Here is a 21,177-nt window from a genome sequence, read left to right on the forward strand (position 1 = left end):
GCTCTACCACTTGCTTCATCCACTGGTCTGACAGAACTAGAGAATGTTGACCTTCCAGGCATGCTCCAGGCCAGTGGTGGGCAACCCGCGGCCCACAGGCCACACACAGCCCATCAGGGTAATCCACTGGCGGGCCGCCAGACAGTTTGGTTACATTTGCACGGCTGCCTGCAGTTCCCAGTGGCAGATCTGATGATTCCCAGCGGTTTGCCATACCCGGCCGATAGGAGCTGCGGGAAGCAGTGGCCAGCACATCCCTGTGGCCCGTGCCGCTTCCCGCAGCTCCCATTGGCCGGAAAAAGCGAACTGTGGCCACTGGGAGCTGTGGGCAAATGTAAACAAACTGTCTGACGGCCTGCCAGCGGATTATCCTGATGGGCTACAGGTTGCCCATCACTGCTCTAGGCCCATCTATTTGCAGATGGTTTTGCTCAAGAGGGTGCTCTAAATGAGACTTGCATTCTTCGGATAAAGATTTCATTGACTCCTTAAATCACAGTCAATTATCAATCTTAAACTTTAATTAATTAATGTGGTTTTAATTTTATATGTACACTTAGAAATAAACTCATCTTTAATAAATGTAATATAACTGAGACAGCAAAAGCAGTGACAATACACATCTACACTGTATAGGTCACAACCTGAACAAACAATCATCAGATCCCCTTTTCACAAGAAGTTTGGATCCCTTTAAGAGAAAATTTGTTTCACTCAGGTTGGCCTGTCACTGTCAATGGTCCCACTATACTCAAGTAAACAATCACTTCTTTCTCCATCCTTCATATACACCTTACCACATCAGCTTCGTTTGGCAGTGTTGCACCCAAGAGACCCAAAAGGAACAATTCAGCCCATGAGATGTATTTCCGCTCACCTTCTTTTTAAAGTCACCAAATTTTGAATTTATGAAGATATTTACATTTCTTTAAAAGATTCTAATCTGTTGCAAATATATAGTACCTTTCTCTATGGCACCTTTTATCCCCAAGCACTTCAGACTACATATGCAATTAGTATCAGTGAAATGAAGCCGTCTCTGGGGCTAACACCCAGCAGCTGCTCAGTAAAATGATGGTGTCTAAGGACAGCAGGGAAAATTCTAATAAGAGTGCAGTAGGATCTTTAATTTCCCTTCAATAGTAGGGAGACGCTTGAGTTTCACTGTCTTGTTCAAAGTACCCGCGTACAGAGAACTGAATGGAAGTGTTTATTTGCTTCTTAGAAGGACGATAAGCTGAGTTGATTCAGACAGATTTTGAACCAGTGGCTCAGCTCAAGAGAGCTCAGATCTCTCAACCCTGAAGCTTAGAGCATTAAAGGGATCCCTAAATACAAGTTTATTAAAAAAGAAATTAAAAAGAAGGTCCCTGCATTATTTAGCCACTTCATGCACCGAGATCAATAGCTGGCTTTGTTGGAGTTTGCCATTACTTTGTTCCCACTCTCACTCTCTGACATCCTGTAAACCAGTCTTGGGAAATGGCAGAATTAGTGTACAGGAAATAAGTGGAAATAGGCAATGCAAAAAAGCAACAGATGAAACAAGCTGGAGAATAATATTTTTTTCAGTTTTTCAAAGCTGTTAATAAAATTATCTAGAGCTGTAACTAAGATCTGTGATTTTAAAGGAAGGGGGTTTCCTTCTAACCAGTGTCCAGAAGATTACAGAGAACAATTGAATAGTATTTTATTTATGTAAATATAGGTGCTTAACACAATTACAATGTTCTATTGCCCTGCTCTAGCGTCCTTAGTGGCTTAGCCTAGGTTTCTACTTCTTCAGCTTTTTGGAAAGTGTGTGTGTGGGGGGGGGGAGCACATGCAGGATAAAAGTTTCTATATTATTATTTTTATTGGCTAAGAAGTCTGAACCTTGTTCCCCATAATAATCTGGAGGTAATTTCCCTAAGAGCAGTTGGCTGGAAGGTGTTTAGAAGGATATTAGGGGTTATACAGAATGCCTGGTGTTTTCTATCCCCAGAATAAATTCATTCATTATAAATAAAGGCTGCGTCAGTTCATCTTCTGAGATTGCAAGTCATGTCAAAGCTATATCTAGCTCTACTGCACTTGATTCATCAGGGGCTGGAAACTGTCATGACATTATTATGGTTCTATTCTTATACTGCACCTACCATCGTGGTATCTGAACATCTTCTGGAAGTAAACCTTCGTTTCCTGAATTCAGAGCTACGCCTAATGCCCCTCTACAACACAAATCTTGTTTAAGCAACTTGCCACATGTCACAGAAGGAAGTGAGCGCTGTTGCAAATGAAATGCACTGTAATCTAGCTAGACTTTTACTTGTGTTTTTAATTAAAAAGATGCTTTCAAAAATAAACATAAAATTATTTAATTTTTAAATTTAGCAATAATTACACCAATCATTTTTGAGGTTTTGGGTAATACTACAGAGCAAAAACTCTTCGATATTTTATCACATGTTATTGCTAAAAATAAATAACAATACTAATTATAATGCAAATAAAATTAAAACCTGGTAGACCACATTTTCACATGATTTGCTGGAGAGAAGGACCCCTAGCGTCCATCTGGATTTTAGCCAGACTGGAGTGTGTGACTGGTGACTGTACAGCATTTGAGTCCATGATGAAAGATCAGCTTACCTTGTGATATATTCCTGCAAATAGTCTCCAACCTCTTACAATTGGAAGGAAAAAATAATAGATTTTTTATTTTAGTTTTAAAGGAAAATAATTATCTGAAAACACATTATCAAGCTATCTTGTGATCATCTGGACTCTAAGGAGTCACCATTACTGATGGACAGGAACGTGTCTTGGCACAATACTTTTAGTGGTTGATTATTCATCCCAGAATCATATAGGTAACATCTACGATTGTAAAAATGAGCACTGGCTCTGGAAGCAGTTTCTGATGGGGCTTTAAAGGCAGCAACAACAACTAAAATGTAATGCTGAAAGGATGATGGAGCCCAGCAGTACACTAGCACTGCTTTGTAAAGAAAAAAAGATCTGCACCGTTCCTTATGATCAGGGTTTTACCAGTTTATTTGGCTAATCATTCAAATGGCTAAACAGACCTCTAATTTGAAAATAAAAACCGATTGATGCAATCACAAACAAGTTCTGAAATTGAGGTTTATAAAAAAAAATAGGAAATCTTGTTCTGAGCCAAAACACACACAGTTACCTTTTTCTAATCAGAGCATTCATTTCTCCTCATTATGATCTCACAAGCACATTAAAATCTTATTAACATTAATTACTTCTGAGCGTCTATGCATGAGCAGCGACAGGCTTGCGTGCGTGCGTGTGTGTGTGTGTGTCTGGATCATATCTACATTTATATACCTTGCTGCACTTTGCTTATAAAACATGTGAAAATATTGCTGCTAACACCAATTAGCTAATTTCACACACACACAGATAGTAAACTGCTGTCTCACTGCACAGCTTATTATAGGCTGGCAGACAGATGGACAGACAAACAGATGCAAAAAGCATCATGACTCCTCCTAAATGCAAGAGCTGGAACGCCTGACACCCCCAGGAGTGTGAGTTTTATCCTCCTAAGTCTGAGGTATGAAACAAAACAAATATAAAAAAAAATACCAGACAGCCAAATATCCCATTTTCTACACAGATGGGTTCAATGATAAAGTGATAGAGACAAAGAAAAAACTGGCAAGCAGACAAGCAGCAGGCACACAGAGAGATAGACGGAGACAAATAAACAAAGCGACAGAGAAAGAGATGAAAATCTATTAAAATATGTATATCTGAAATTGGGCTAAGCAATATAAACTTTATCCCACCAGTAAAATGAGAAAAAAAAATGGCAGAGCAAAAAAAGTCACAGAAGGTCCAACCTCACAAGAAAAATAAAATCTTGACTCCCTACAAAACTATTTATGGATTCTGTTTATACTGAGAATATTACATACAGCTATTCAGCTCTGCCACAGAAACTCAAGAATAAATACAAGCATCTAGACAGTAAAATCTGCAGAACTACACCATCCTCTTATCTCCCAGTTTCATGTTCTTCTTCACTCTTTGCAGCCATCTACTTTATTATTCACCCATGTTGTCCCTGCAAATCACTTCCTCCTGAATCCACCCTCTATCCTTCGTAGGTAAAATATAAATCACATACCTTACACATACATCCCCCCGTATAGCCAAAACCACGTTCTTCCACCACCTGGAGGTTAGCCTTTCATCTACAGACCCTTTAATCACCCAGAGATTCCAGCTGGACACCCACTTGTTGTCCCTACAACTGTATACCCTTCCTCAACACCAGTGTCATCCCAACCACTTCTCCTATGCTGTTCGGAAGGACCAAGCTCTTACCCTCCTTCTGGAAAGCAGAACTCCCATTGACTTCAGTGGGAGATCCATGCTTGGAACAAGTATATACCTTAGGATCTAACTCTTTTGTTTCACTGCCACTCACCATACCTGCCATTTTTGAATGATCTCACCATGCACAACACCAAAGGAAGGAAATGATTAAAGCTCTAAAAGAGAACATTGTGCAGAAATTTAGAGATGGTATGGACTGGCTTGTTGAAGAAATTCACAAATCAAGCATAGCTTTGAGAGACAAAGCAATGCAAGTGGTTTTAATAATTTTTCCTTTAAGTTATAAGAAGTTGAATGTGGTAATAATGCTTGCCCCTCTGTAGTGCCTTCCATCCAAGAAACTCAAAGCACTTTACATGTATTAATTAAGCTTCAACACACCTTTCAGATTATCATAACCCCCATTTTGTAGCTGGAAGACTAAGCACACAGAGGTGAAGTGATTTGCCCAAGATCAATCAGGAAGTCTGGGACAGAGCCCAGAAAAAGAACACAGATCTTCTGATGCACAGTTCTGCACTTCTTCCTCAAGACAATCCTTCCCCGCCTATAGTTTCGCTCTCTAAGTTCAATATAAAGAAGAGTAGATTTCAGAACTCCCACCTGCGTGCTTTAAATCACCAGATACTGCTTCATTCTTTAGGATTAGATCCACAGGGGGATTTAGCAATTCCTAATTTTTAGGTGCCTAGTGTAATCCACATCCCTGAACTAAGGGCCTAGGCTGCCTATACAATGCATGTGGAGAACTAGGCCCTATCAAGTTATAGATGTAACTCTGGGCCAGAGGGAGGGCATCTTGGCCAGAGGGAGGGCAACAAGCCTACTTGTTAGGGCACTCACTGGGGAGATGGGAGGCCCAGGTTCCATCCTCCCTGATCCAGTGAATATTTACTTATACAAAGTGAAACGGCTCCAACACGAGAGCCTGAGAAAAACAAACCTCACAGCCCAGAGGGTAGGGCACTCTCTTGAGAGGCTCAAGTTCAATTATTTGTCTGCAGAAGGGAGTCTGCAGAAGGCAGCCTGGGTCTCCCAAAACCTGGGTGAGTGCCTTATCCACTGGGCTAAAGGTTACATGGGGACTGGTACCATCACTGTTTGGGTATGGGGAATCCAATAAGTGGCCTCTGAAAAGGCCTACTGGACTGGGCTCTGCAGGCAAGATAGGCAAGGAATGCCAAGCATCCCATAAACACATTACACAGAGCAAGACAGAGGTACCTCTGTAATAAATCTGCTACACAAATTCAGAAGAGCTTTTCTGCAAGCAATACTTTGAAGACAAAATTGAGATGTTTATCTAGTAAGAAGTTGCCAACTTTATAAAAGTTGGTAATTTTATTACAGTAGCACCCAGAGACACTTACGTGGTACAGACCCCATGGTGCTAACTGCTGCACAAACACAAGACAGTCCCTGCCTCTAAGAGTTTACAACTTAACATTGGATAATAATCTTAAAAGCCCTAAAGACCAGAAGGATATGATTGCAATTATGTATAGAAACATATCTCATGGGATCACCATTGCCCCAATGATCATCAACAGGACCAACCGGATTTCAGAGCCCATTGGAGCCATCTTCAAACAGATCACTATGCATAAATGAGAAAGAAACTGGGGAAAATTCCATACAGGAGAAAAGCAAATATATATTTACTAGCTCTACAATATAGAGAGACTGTGATTTATCTTCTACATTCTGTCAAGTCAGAATTCTTCCCAGCAAGTCCAGACCCTTACTCTGTTGTAGCCATGTTATCAGACTGTGCCAGTCCAAAGTCATATCATAGCAGCACACAGAAACAACAGGCCCAGACAAAATGAAAATGCAGAAGAGGTGTGCACATGGCATCTGGACCAGCCCTGAGATCCACAGACTTTTGTGTCCTTCTGGAGGCTAAAAACATGAGGTTTTATTGACTCCCTCCTGGCTTTTATTAGCTTCTTAAGGATTACTGAAATTAGAGAATACATATGAGAAAGCTGGTTCATCAATTTCCTAGAAAAGACATTTATCCAGATTGCCCTCCTATCCTTGAAATGTGAGACATGCCTGAGGAGTGTTCTTTGTTATAGTGTCTCTCAAATATATCCAGTGATGGTGAGTCCCATATGTCTCTGATAAATGAAAACCCTTTTTGAGCATTCCAATCTTTGCCCGTATAAACACACCACACTAGCTGAATTTGGTGCTCAAGAAAAAAAGTATTACTTGCGCTGGCCAATGAAAAATCCTATTGTTCTTCAGCCCTGGACTTGTCCTGAGCATCAACTGACAGAGAGTCAGACTGGTTTTGAGAAGTGGACAGATATTAATTAGAGACTAGGACAGAAACAACAAACTTATTTGCAAGCTTGAAAGAGTTGAGATTTGAACCCGAATCTCAAGTAACAGAGAGGTAAGTGCAACAATCTATTGTACAGCCTTATCACTTACAAGTTCCAGTTTTCAGGTTGAATGTATCAGCAATTCAGTCTACCATAATGTTTATTCTCAATGACAGATGTATCAGCAGAAATGCATCCCTGCACAGTCCAGCACTTGTGTGCCCTCCAGTATTACTTGCACATGCTTAGACTCCATTGATGATTTAAACAGACAACTAACAATCTTCTCTAAATATCCCTGTCCAGAAAACCCTTAGGGTTTATTTTCTCCCGATGTGCTTGTAACTCCCATTGAGGTTAATGGCAGTTATATCTACCTAGCTGTGGAGAATAGTCCAAAAGTTTAATATACCACTTACCTCACACATAGGAGCCTTTGTGTTCCTTTGGTGACTTTTTTCATTTCACTGAAGCAGGCAACACCACTAGCCACCCCAGCCAGTCACACTTTCCCGCTGTGGATATCACTGCACAAGAAACAGGTACCAGAACGGTCCAGCTGTCTAACATCTCCTTCTTGACTGAACTGAGTTAGTACTATCGCTGGAGCTCAGAGGGGCATCTACAAGTGTGGAAAAGCCAACTGGATAATTTTTTACAAGTCTTTGAAGTTATGCTAACTAGGCCAGGATGGCACTTAAAAAATAATAAAACAAGCAAACAAAGAAACCCTAAGAATCATTTTGTTTTTTATTCGAACTGCTAGTAGAAGAGAGAATTTGTTGACATGTTAGCAAATCCTTAGACACATTTGGCTGAATTTTCAGTTACACTAGAGCTCTTTTATCTCACCCTGGCAATGTAAAGGGGCCCTAAAGTGGATACAAGTGTAATTTACAGTCACTGGGACCCCCCCTTTACATTGCCAGAGTAGTGTAAAGAGGCCTTAGTGTAAATGAGAATTAGGCTAATCTGAGCTTCCCTTGTGCAGGGGAGATGGATTTTGCTTTTCCAAGCCTTATCTTTTATTTCAATACGCTGGGAAGGAAATGCAGAAGAATGATCTTGTGGCTAAGTCAGGGGCTCTGAGTCAGATTATTAAGCTTCTATCCCAGACTCTGCCACTGACTCTCTATGTAATAGTGGATGATTCAAGTCCTCTCTTTTTGCCTGAGTTTCCCCATTTGCAAAATGGGGATAACAATATTGTCTTATCTCCTCAGGATGATATGAGGCTAAATTCATTAATTTTGTAAAGTGATGCGCAAGGTATTTGGACAAGAGTTTCTACAGAAATGGAAAGCAAAACTGTTGTTATCATTAGCTGCCTCTGGTTAAACTGCCCAGATATTCTCCATGGTCATTCCCTTCTCTGGCTGTACTCCATTGATAATTGCTCTCCATTTTGAAGTGCCTGTGTTGCTCCTTTAACTAAAAGGGTCAGGTGAAACTTAGGTGAACCTGACGTGATCCTTTGGCAAGAACAACAAAAAGAATCATATTAGGATCATGGTCTTATTCTGATGCTACAAAATGAAGACTGACTATTATACAACTCGAATCAGTGGTGTTGGAATAATTTTTATAGTAGGGGTGCTGAAAGCAATTGAACAAACCTGTAAACCCTATATATGATGGAAACCACTTCAAGCCAGTGTGTGCACCGCACCCCCAGCAGCTCTAGTTCCAGCATCACTGACTTGAACCTATATGGACTGACACAGAAAAGCTCTCTCTTGTGGACTTTAATACTTTTGCAAGTTTCCCCAGCATGTAATCTGGCTGAGGATGAACAGTTCTTCTCTGACTGTCAAGTAAGAAGCTGGAAGCAAGCCCCCTCAAAAATCTGCCTCAGAGTTCTCAGGAAATCCTAAGCACAGATCTGTTTGAAAGGGTGTCCTCATTAGGTAAGATCTCAAAGAAAGATCTGGTAAGAAGCTTGATATTACACCTACATATGCTTCCACTAGAGAAACGATATCTAAGGTAGTGAAGGTGTCACACTCAGCAGCAGCATCCTAAAGGAAACTGGCTGCTCGATAGGAATCACTTATAGAATCTCATGTGTGGTCTTTTCTGCTTGAAGTAAATCCAAACTTCAGCTTCTAGCACAGAAACATAGGGCCATATTCTGCTTTCAGTTAGCACACTGTAACCCCATCGACTTCCACAGAATCACTCCGTTTTATACTGATGCAACACAGGGCAAAATAGGACCCATATCAGTGGGCGTTAAGTGCCTAAATAGGTTTGAGGATTTGGGCCACAGTCCTCTGAATTTGTTAGAATATGAGTCCAGTTCACTACCCATGCGATAGAAGGAAAAAGTTATGCCCTCATCCCTCCTCACTCCACTGCTGTTTATATCAAATACTGCTGGTAGAATTATGTTTCCTGCCACTGTGACCAAATTATCCCCCTCTTGTTGCATTAAGTTCAGGCTTTTTGTCCTCATCTTCTTTACACAGCTCTTCCCCACCGCATGCATCTCAGCTTTCATTCCTTCTTAGTGCTCACATTCTTCCCAAACCCTTCCCCTATCCTGCCCTATTTGTATACTTTTCCCATGTTGCAGCCGGTGTTCCCTGGTCACATTACCAAATCGGATTTTAATAATTTTTTTAATCAGACTTCCATCAACTAAATGTTGGTCCTGCGCACTAGCTCTGACAGGAACTCCCATAAAGTTAGTTTTATCTCTTTTTTGTTTTGTTTTTTCCCTAAGAAGTGGGAAAGAAAAGTTAGAAGAATTTTGGAACTGGGTCTAATGCCTTTATTTTTAGGGTGTCATATCTGAGGAACCTTGCATCCAATTCACTGCAAATCTCCCTGAAAAATTCTAGTTGAACCCCCAACTAAACTAGAAATTTTGAGACTGATCTGACTGTCTTTGTGGATTGGAGGGGAAATCAGTTGCAACTTTAACTATGGAGCAAACGATGTCCTATGATGCCAGCAAGCAATGCTTGCTGTAGGTTTTCCCCCAGATCCACAAATGGCAGAAGCCTGACTAAGCTTTCATTTTCTATGAGCTATATATTCTCTGCCCCAAAAGCTCTTTAAATAGAAACTATCACATTGGAGTTTGAAGCAGTCTAACCAGAACCACAGTCTACCATCCTAATGGTTGGTTTTTTTCAAATCTTAGTGTAGTCAGGGCCTAACTATGTTATAAGAGACACCAAGACATTATATGGTATAGCCTACATCCAGACCCAATCTATCACATGGGTTTGTGAACCATTTTAGAACACTACTAAGGCCCAGGTGACACTGGGATTTGGAATGTTATGAGAGCCTTTCTAGCATGAATCATATTTTATATACATATATCTTGTGTGTGTGTGTGTCAGGGTGGCTCTGCCGAACATAGTTAAAACTCACGGGTAGACTGGGCCTTTGTCTAATAAAGTAAAAATAAACAATTTAATCTATTAAAAAAACAAAATAAAACAAAACACAGCTTCTTTTACTTGAGGCAGCTATAGACAGAGACCAAATGAAATCTGTGCTGCCAGCCCTTTTCTGAAATCACATTGGAAAAGCCTAAGTGCTCAATAACTAGATCAAAAGACCAAAGAAAACCCACTGAAGTAAGGAAGGAAAGGTTGCTATGCACCTTTGGGGAGGTGTTGTGAGGCCCAAGTCTGAGGGTAAAAAGTGCTTATCATAATAAAATTATACCCAATGCTTCTTCATTGGTCTCAGAGCACCCTCCCAAAGTTTGGTAAACACTCTTATCCCCATTTCACAGATGAGTAAATGAGGCACTTAGAGGAAAGTGACTTGCTCAGAATTACATAGGGAATTAGTGACAAAACTGGGAATAAACACCAAGCCTCCTGACTCCACATGCCATGGATGTGTTTATTAGAAAGTTACTTACCCATACACCCCAGCTGTAGCATTATAATCTCATTACAGCTTTGCACTCTGAACTGTGGTTTTGCGCTGACCAAAAAAAAACCCTTCATTTTTCTCCTTGCATGCAAGTAAAGAAAATTGTCTAGAAAAGGCTGAGCAAAGTTTTAATTTGCAGGCTCTGTGCCATAAAAAGGAGGCCAATGACACAGGTATACAACCCTCTGTGAGAGGGAAGTCTTAATTTCTGGAGATGCTTAGCAAAACCCTACAACAGGGGAAAGGTGTGATTTTTCTCTTCGATTGGTTTTTTCTTCAATATTTAGTGCAGTTTAGCTGACCATACTGTGAAAACACTTGAACCATCTAGGAGCAGTTACTTTCACAGCAATGAAATGTTTCAGGGCATGCTGGATTGGCTTCGTAGACAAATGGTTTGAAGTCTGTCTGTACAGCTCAGAAAGAACCAACTTGTTTAGAAAATGTCAGTATCTTTTTAAATCCTCTCCAAATGGAGCAAGTTTGAAGCTTTCAAAACTTGGCAGTCATTGGGAGAAGAAAAAAAAGCAGCATTTTTATGAAATGCTGGGGGAAATTACGAAATAAACTTCTTGGAATTCAAACAGTTTGTCCGTGAGTCAGTGACAACTTCGTACTTGTTAGTTTAGTGCTAGTGAAAGAGACCGGATTGATGTTCCTGGGCACCGAATTCTCTGTTTAACCCCAAAGCAGGTCCAGCAGTAGGGCAAGCTACCGCCACACCATTCCCTGCTACTGTTCCTCATGTCTGACCTCATGTCAGGGGTCAGAGAGTAGCTTCAGTTCTCAATGGCCAATTCACTTCATGACATCTCTGCTGAGACTGCCTACAAGGAGGTCAATTTCTTACATCTCTGGCCCAGACAGGTGGGTGACTATGAAGTGGAGCCTGGGAAAAGGAAATAAAAGAGGATGATGCTGGAGGCCTCCCAAAAAAGGGGGGGAACCCACAAGGAGAAGTTTTGAGTTTGAGTGTTTTCTTTTTATTTTCTGACCCTTCAAAAATGGATGGGGTCTAGGAAGTGGGCTCTGGCCAAAAAGATTCAAATTATTCAGTAACAATGAGATTTTTATGTGGGTTGGGTCACTCCAACCAATGAGCAACCAAGCAGTCACTTTTAAGGGAAGCATGAGACTTGCACCCACAAAAACTTCCATAAGTCTGGACTAACAATTTGGGCCCAGTCCTGAAGAAACTCTACAGTTAACCCCCACTAAAGTCAGTTAGCTGTGAGAGAAGGCTTTTTATCACGAAAAGAAAAGGAGTACTTGTGGCACCTTAGAGACTAACCAATTTATTTGAGCATAAGCTGTAGCTCACGAAAGCTTATGTTCAAATAAATTGGTTAGTCTCTAAGGTGCCACAAGTACTCCTTTTCTTTTTGCGAATACAGACTAACACGGCTGTTACTCTGAAACCTTTTTATCACGATACTCTGCTTAGGTGGGAAAGGCAGCAGGATCTTGTATGACCTCATCACCCCTTCAGAAGTCTTCAGTACATTCCAGATTTTCCAGGGGAATCTACAATCAGACCTGGGTTTTATACAGGACTCAGTCTTCTCTAACATTCAGAAACCTTTGATACTATGAAGGTGGGAAGTGATGGATGTGAAAAACATATGAAGTGGGAAGCAAATGTCCCTATTAAGAAGGGAGTTCATTAAACAAACAAGTCTATATCTTAAAAAACAAATTAGGAGGCATCACAATGAGAAAAGAGGCTAAAGAGAACCCTAAACAAGAACAGAAGCTTTCCAGGCCATGGAACAGGATGAGATGAGCAGAGCTGTACTCAGCAGAGAAGCAGATTTAACTGATGCAGCTGTAAAAATACTAAGGGCTGCCAGAGCCTTATCTACACTAAGGTTTCCACCACTACTGCCAGTAGCTCAGCTGAAAATAATGGTTGCACCAGTAAGAATATTTTTCTATAGAGCCCTCATGTAGGAAATAACTTAGTGATAGCAGCAACAATAGGGAGAAATTCAGACTTTGGGAAATGACACAGAGAAAGACTCCTGTCCCACAGAAGCATGACAAAGCAAGGGTAGACGGAAGAATCACAGGTTAGCATGTTTCAAATGTTAAAAGAACAATGATGTAAAATACTTTTTCTAGGATCCACTGCTTTTCATATTCTTCATATGAAGCTTTTTTTCCTCTACCAATGTTGTCCATTTCAAAACAGCTTGAAATCAACTTATTTAACATCCCATTTTGTACTGCACCCTCACAGAGGGCTTGGGCATGACTCCAAGGATAGGATTTGTTAGTTCGACATAGAACCAGCAGAGGGAGCACAAGAGCAATTAAACAATTTGTCCTGGTATCTAAACAATCATCTGTTTTCTAATTCTCAGCATTCCGTCCACCTCCAATTCTTGTAATTCAGTAATCTACCAAATTGTTAGGAGTTTAGGGGCCAACACAGTGGAGTGTAACAGGTGGAGCCAGAGACTCTAAGGGTTATAGAGAAGGGGAGATGGGTACCACAGCAACAGTACAGAACCCAATTTCCAAGCAGGGATCTGTTGGGTTTATGTAACCTTCATCTGTGAGCAGAAGGGACAATTTGGTGCTTAAACAGTATCTTTGAAAGAGAAGATTAAAATAAAGAACACGGAAAAAAACTGGGGCTAAGGTATAGGTAACAAAAAAGACCTTCACACCGCCAAATATTAACCCCCCCCCACACACACACACACACAAAGCATGCCTATGGATATGTTTTCAATCCCTACCTCACTTCCTACCTGGATTCTCAGCATCCCTGTTGGAGTCTCAAAGATTCCCCCTTAACCATTATCGTCAAATTCCTGCATCATGGTCACCATCTACCCAGCCAAGGAGAATGACATAGGACTCCCTGAGGCACACATCTATAATTAACTTTCTTTCAGTCAATTGGAAGGATCACAGTGAGGTCCCACAAAGCACTTTTCCCACTCCATGTTCATATTTCCATGGGACTGATCACATTCCCAGCCACTAAACACCTTGGAACCAAGTGACTAGAAAGCAACTACTTTACTGTAAAAGTATTCTAGTAGAGTGCAGGTAATTTCCCATGATGAATTGCCCTCAGGATCAAAGGGCAGACCACCCTTGCATTAGTAGCAGTGCCACAGTTTCAAAGCAAATTTATTGTGTGAGCATTACATTTTCAGATGATCTTTATGTAATTTATAGGATGGTAATACTTCAGTACTCCAAAAGTTTCTATAGGAACTATACAGTGTGTTGCATGCAGATTCACAGCCTACCATTCAGGTTTTCTTTCTTCTTCACTGCTGAGTTTACCAAACTCACTACTTTGAAAATACAAAATTAGATAACCACTAATTTAATTCTGGCTGGGACATCGAGGAAGGGACAAAATGAACATGCTTTGCCACTTCCTGGGACCTTGCACTGTCATTTATACTTGTGCAAATTAGGTATAAAATGCTACCAAAGCATAATTTTCTTCTCACTCACAAACACCAGTGGTAATATTTTGCACTCATTTTGCACAGGTGTAAATAATGACACAAGGTACAAGACACTAGAAAATCAAGCCCTATAAGTTGTGCCAATGTTTGAATTAGGCAGGACTGTTCTTAACATATCTATCTGTCTGCCTATCTAGCTACACACACACACACACACACACACACACAGTTGCTGAATAATGCCAGATTGACAGTCACAGAACAGGTATAAGACAGGCAGCAGCAATAAAATCTTCTTCACATTATGCTGATGACATGGCTTATTCCTGACGGTGAGGGAACCACTTCATGAGAGTTCTGTCTTTGTGCCCATTTAGTCCTTCCCCTTTCTTTTCACACTGCCACCTAGTGCCAATGGCTTTTGTGATTTGACTTTGTAATACAGACATCTGCCCATTAGGAACTGGATTGAGAGTCCCATGTTTATTTCATATAATACATACAAAGGGCTGTCAGAGAGTAACTGTTTTCTTTTTCAGCATAGTCTTCTGCCATTACCCCAGTTTTCCATCCAGGACTCTCAAATGCTCCAAGTCAGATAGCCTTCCCTGATGAAAGCTGGATGTACCGCCCATTCCTACCCCCTGCTGTCTATCAACACTGATCCTACACTGGCCATAGAAGAGCTATGTGACAAACTGACTCCATAATACTCTCAGTCCCTGCTGGCCCACAGACCATGGGACAAGCACATACCCATATCCCTGCTAGCCACAAATGTTTCAGTTCTTTCTTATGAGCCCATTCCTGCAAACCCTATACAAATAGAACATCCATTGAAGTGACTGCAATATACACAGTGTACATGGGAAGACTGTACTATCAGGTCCTGTATACGCAGAAAATCAAACATACATAATTAGTCATCGTTATGAAGAGCCCCATTTCTACTAAAAGGAGAATTTGATAATTACTATAGGACTAAGCATTAAAATTAAAATTAGATAAATAATGAACAGGAATACAAGGGATAGTGTCGACTTAAAAAAACCAAATTGGGGCAAATCCTCTTTACTCAAACTTTATTCACCCCTTACTCAAAACTTCATAAATCAACAAGAGCATGCCTGAGCTAAAATTGAGTAAACATTTCATAAGATCCTCACGATTTAGACCTTAGTTAAAAAGTACCAATAAAACCCTGGATTATTAGAGGAGAAAGAATATTAAAAATCCAATTTTATACTGTTGATGCTGTTTGTTTATTTTCTGAATTTTCTTGAGCCAGACAGCAAATCAATGAAGTCAGTTTCACTTTAGTTTACCATCAGTTTCTCAGTGCTGCAAAGTTTGAGTTGCAAACCCTGCAGAGGGAACAATAGGTTGTTTTAAAAACAACTGTTCCCAATGGAATGTTTAAAAGAATTCTGAACCACTTCTATGGGTCTTAGGTTTTGTCAAAGTTTTTTCCCCCCCAAATATCTAAATAACTTGAAGCTAGATTTGAGTTATTAATTTCCCTTTCACATCTGTAAACTCCTCGCAACAGTAGCCATCTTCCCCAACACATCATTGTGGAAAAGACCTATAAAATGATATAGGAATGAAACAAATTGGATTATATAGGGACATATCATGCCGTCAGTTAATAAACAAAACCCCTTTTTGATATATTTTTGCTTAAAAACTAATGGCACAATACGGGCTGTAGAAATTAAGCAGGAGTTTCCTGAAATGACATTTAAAACCTATAAAATCTAACAGAATATGAGTTCCTATCTATGGGATTTTTAAACCATCCTACAGAATTCTATAGCAGGGATCTCATTCTCCATTTAAATCTCAGTTTTATACAAATGATAATACATTTTTAAACATGTTCTGCAGATGTTCCCTTATGAGTAAGCTGGGCCTATGGAGAAAATGTGGAAATAGGAAAACTGAGTAATATTTACTATTATGATATATCCAACTCAGGAAATTACAACAACTGTGTATATCAAAATAAACAAAATTGATATGTATCTCTCCTCCTAAAAAAGTACTAAAAATAATTAGACTTGGTATTTATTTGGCATTTGGGTTTAACTATCTGGTATCCCCATATTTTGGCCCTGTTAAAAAATCCAGCACTCACTTTGATCTCACAGGAGTTAAAGAGGCATACACACACACCATCCAGTCCAAAACTGCATTAGCTACAGGGCATGGCAAAGCATGAAATAACTGCTCCAGAGTACTTCCTCATGTGGGTGTGTTAGATAACTGTCTGCTCCAACACTAAAATAAAGCATACTGAGACCCACTCAACAAGGCGGGGTTCTACTCTGTTAGACTGAAAGGGCTGGTAGGATTGGAACATGTAGACCCCACAAGAACCTGAGGTTGGCTAATGTCAGGTCTTCCAACTCTGTTATACACCCCTGTGCCAAAAGACTTTTGGCTTTTGGAGTTCCAACTACAGCATCATATGCTGGTTTTAAGTTTACTTAGGCACACTCTCCCCTTTGCTTTTGTATACACATTGCAAATAGACTTTGTGCCATAGACAGAGCTGAGCCTTTTGATAGAAAATACTTTGGTTTCACAGAGAATTAAATCATTTTAATGGCAAAGTATTAAATTTTTTTAAAAGGATTTAAATTTTTTTTCTTCCTGCTGGATGATAAAAAATGTTTCATACATTCTGCTTCTCTCACTAGGCAATTCTTTTTTCCTGGGGTTTACATAAAATTAATTGATATTTTGTAATCTTTTTTAAAGTTATTTGGAAGAGTTGGGATAGGACCATGATTTCTGTTAATCATATATTAAGGAGTCCCAACATCAGTTTCACAAAAACTCACACAGATAGAAATCAGTGCTGAAAGAGATCATACACACCTGTATTGGTTCAAAAGAAAGTGATGGGTGTCTAGAAATGCATACACATACAGTACTTCATGGGGGGGGGGGGCAGAGAGAATGCTAATATTCCAGCTCCATCCCTCCAGGTTAACCCTCCAAAAATGGCATCAAATGTTCCCCCATTTGAGAGTCCTTAATTTTCGGAAATACTTCAGCTCCCTATATGCTCAAATCAGAGTTTCAAGGTTTGAGATTGGGGGGGGGGGTATTTTACTACAGTGACATGTATTTTGTAGCAATAAAAAGAGTTAAAGTTTGTCGACCAAATGTTAATTAGTAGCCTGAGTTAAAAAGAGGCAGGAAAGGGAGTGGAAAACACTAAATTTCATTCCTGAACTAACAGATGGACTACCAAATCTTGACAAAATCCTACAGAAAGCCACTGTAAAGTTCCACTTAGGCCCTGGAAAAAAAACTAATAAGACACAGTGAATGGGTTCTGTATCTACACAGCCAGTTGATTATTTGCTGTTTTGGATTTAAACTGACTTGGTTTGTCCAGTGCGGAGTCACTTTTGTTGAGATGAGAGAGTTACAAGATACAGGATGTAAAAATACAAAACATAAACCTGTTGGTACCAAAAGTTGTCTACTGTCCTGAAACAGTGAATTTTTAATAAACATTTCACAAGATTTGAACCCTGGTAATGTGTTGAAGAATCTCCTGTACAATCCCAAGTGGGCTAGGAATATTGCTTTATGGACATGTGTTATCGGAAAGGCCTAATAGATTTTTTTTTAAATAGTCTGCCTCTTACTATTAAATAATTTGCTATTTAAAAAGGTGATTGTTATTGTCAAGAGATCTCCACTGATCAGCGTCCATTTTCTATAATTACTCATGGATTCTCCAGAATGTTTTATATAACTCAGGTCCACTCACTATCTGTCTTAATTTTTTTTTTACCAATAGAGTAGCAGTTTTACCCTCCGACAGCACTGACAAGAGCTCAGATAAAAAGCCCATTTCGAATGATCTGTTTAACCAGCCTTTAGAACCCATGATAAGGCTAGCCTGAAAAACTCAGCAATGTTAAATGGGCTATGAAACGCAACACAAACCCAGAAAAATAATAATAATTAATCCACAGACACACTCTGTGTTTGAAATAACATATACAAAGGTTATTTATGGAATGAAAATATGGTAAATAAATAGTTACTGTTTCTAGACAAAATGGCTCAAAAGATTTCATAAATTGTTTCCACTGTAAAAGGATATCTACCTCCCCCCTCCAAATACACATACTGAAACACAAGCACAACCATGTATAAAGGGGGGAGGGCAATCAAAGATACAAACTCCCTCTTAGAAAGTTTGAATTCATATTAACCGAGTTCTGCCTCTATGATGTTACATTAAATCAGCAACATAAAAGTTTGAATATATCTCCCACTCCCTCTTAAGTAAAATAAAGAGTTAAAAAATTAAAATAAATGCTTTAAAAAATCCATCAGGGAAAAGTACATGTACGATAATTAAATTCACCTCCCCTTCTCCCTCCCCCCACCCAAAATTTTTAAAATAAAAATCCTGGCAGAAAGAGTGGAACCTGCTTTCTGTTTTTATTTAATGTACAATAAACATGGACTTTAAACTTATAGTAAATATAAAACAGAACAAGAGTCACAGTTAAACCTGGTCACCGGCAATACAGCTAAAACTCATTGGCAAATACTAACAAAAACCCATTTAGCAGTAAATAAGGAGAACATGATATATGGACGGACAGATGGAACTGCATAAACAGAAAAGAAAAAGCAGAGACCCACAGACATACGGAGAGGGCTGTTTTAAAAGAGTGAAAGATATTGATTTACTTGGAACTAGTGTTGGAAAACAAACATATTTGTTTCCTTCATTGATGTTAAAAAAAAAGTAATTAAAGTGAATCATAAGGGGGCACACCCTGAAATAAGTAGAAGGAGAAAAAACATTTGTAAAGGCTAAGGCCTTCTATAGATGTTCCAAATTTTAAGCTCGCAAAAGGGTTTGACAAACTTACATCTCTATATTAAAAATCGAGAGGGTGGGGGTGAAAGAATAAAGAAGTGTCACGGGGCTGGGGGGAGCAGGATTTTTTTTTTTTTATAAAAGTTGACTGGCCTACCTTGTTTCCCAGTCCTCAGTTTGTCTCCTCATAGTCGCTGTCTCCCTGGAAGTACAGTGTGAGTGGTAATGACTGCCTGCCTCCCTAATGAGTCCATTTTCCTGCTCTTGATGTTGTGTATATACACACACTGCAACCTACCTTACAAACCACAGAGACGGGAAAGGGAGTGAGTGAGAGAGAGAGAGAGAGAGAGAGAGCAAGCGACAGTGTGAGAGGGAGAGAGAGAGAAAGGCACACACAGACAAAGCCCTCCTACCAGACAGCAGACAACCCTCCTTCCCCTATCTAGCAAAATACAACTCGGCTAATGCAGCAACAGGTTCAATACTGCCAGACTGAGACAGTGTAAAAAAGGTATATAGTGCAGATCAGGATTGCTGGCAAATAAACTGTTTACAGCCAGCTGGCTCCACCTTTCTTATTTATGTTACAGAATGTTGGAATGCATTGTTTCAGACAGTCCATGTAATTATCATAAATACATTTTGTGCATATTAGCATGAAACACTGAAATGTATCAGCCATTCTCCTCCGTAACCTTATAGCTTTAACACATGCAGGGAAGGTGTAAACATATCTCTTTTGACAGGCAGGCTACACAAAGCCCACTGATGATTTTAAAGTCATGAGATCTTTCAAGAACGAAGCTCCAGAAGACAGGTTTCCCCAGACAATAGGGGAGCAGGGAAAACTGATCTGGAAGAGGAAGTCTGTTCAAGAGGTTGCTCAGTAAGCAAACTAAAAGAGAGGGCAGTTCTCCCCAACATTCTGTCCCCCCAATATATATGTATTAGTAAGCTTCTGCCCCTACAGCTATAATAATGAACTGTGCTTATGTCTGAACAGGTGCAATGCATATAGTACATAGCGTTGCAAGGACAAAAATAAATCCCTCAAGTAAAGAAATCTTTTTCCAATGGCAACCAGGCCAAGGTTATTTAAAATAACGGTCTGGGCTGAAGCATACACCCCGCATCCCCATTTTTCCCACGGGGCGGGGGGAGGGAGGAGAAGAAATGGGGAAGAAGCAATAGACTGCTTATGTCTACAGAAAACTCAGATATTATAAAAAAAATCTGCCACATCTAGAGAAAATATATGGTTTACATCAATTCTACATGCTAGCCCTAATATTTCTTTTGTTTTCCTGGACTTCAAGAACATATACTATTGGAGAGGAAATATGGTCTTGTGGTTATGACAGGGGACTGGGCATGAAGAGGCCTCTAATTGTGGCTCTGCCACTGATTTACTCTCTGGCTATGGATGTGTCACTTCATCTCTGCCTCAGTTTCCCCATCCATAAAATGCATCTAAGTAATAATTACTCTCCTCCCAAGAGAGCTGTGAGGATTAATTTGCTTTGGCCCTCAGAGGAACATAGAAAGATAAAGTATCATTATCATTACGAGGAAGAATATAGAAGCTAAGTTCAGGAGATTTACTGATAAGCATGACAGGTTTCAGAGTAACAGCCGTGTTAGTCTGTATTCGCAAAAAGAAAAGGAGTACTTGTGGCACCTTAGAGACTAACCATTTTATTTGAGCATAAGCTTTGTGAGCTACAGCTCACTTCATCGGATGCATACTGTGGAAAGTACAGAAGATCTTTGTATACACACAAACCATGAAAAAATGGGTGTTTACCACTATAAAAGGTTTTCTCTCCCCCCACCCCACTCTCCTGCTGATAAGCTATTACCAGGGGGAGAGAAAACCTTTTGTAGTGGTAAACACCCATTTTTTCATGGTTTGTGTGTGTAAAAAGATCTTCTGTACTTTCCACAGTATGCATCCAATGAAGTGAGCTGTAGCTCACGAAAGCTTATGCTCAAATAAACTGGTTAGTCTCTAAGGTGCCACAAGTACTCCTTTTCTTTTTGATAAGCATGAGTTGACCTATGTGAAACTCAGCATCTGAAGTTCACAGGGGTTTGTATACACCTATACATTTCATATCACCTTGGTAGTCCTTGAGATTCAAATCCAAAAATATAGATAGAGATCCAATTCAGGACATCAGACATAAACAGCCCTTAATATTGGGTGCAACTGTAATTGGATCCAGATCTGAACTTCTTGGTTCACTCTCATCTATGTACAGTGGATTCAAATCAGAAAAGAGATCTTAAC

The 21,177-nt window shown here is 39.8% G+C and overlaps 1 protein-coding gene across 1 annotated transcript in view; it reads right to left on the reverse strand.

Moving 5' to 3' along the window:
- Positions 1-19,190, reverse strand: part of ZBTB20 (zinc finger and BTB domain containing 20) — a 608,278-nt gene extending 589,088 nt beyond the window's left edge. Inside the window, exon 1 of the mRNA XM_084618031.1 lies at positions 19,042-19,190. The gene's annotated coding sequence lies outside the window, so the exon portion shown is untranslated. The remainder of the gene's footprint in view (positions 1-19,041) is intronic.
- Positions 19,191-21,177: the final 1,987 nt, after the last annotated feature.

This window comes from Lepidochelys olivacea, assembly GCF_965140295.1.
Source record: "Lepidochelys olivacea isolate rLepOli2 genome assembly, chromosome: 1".
Taxonomy (NCBI): Eukaryota; Metazoa; Chordata; order Testudines; family Cheloniidae; genus Lepidochelys; species Lepidochelys olivacea.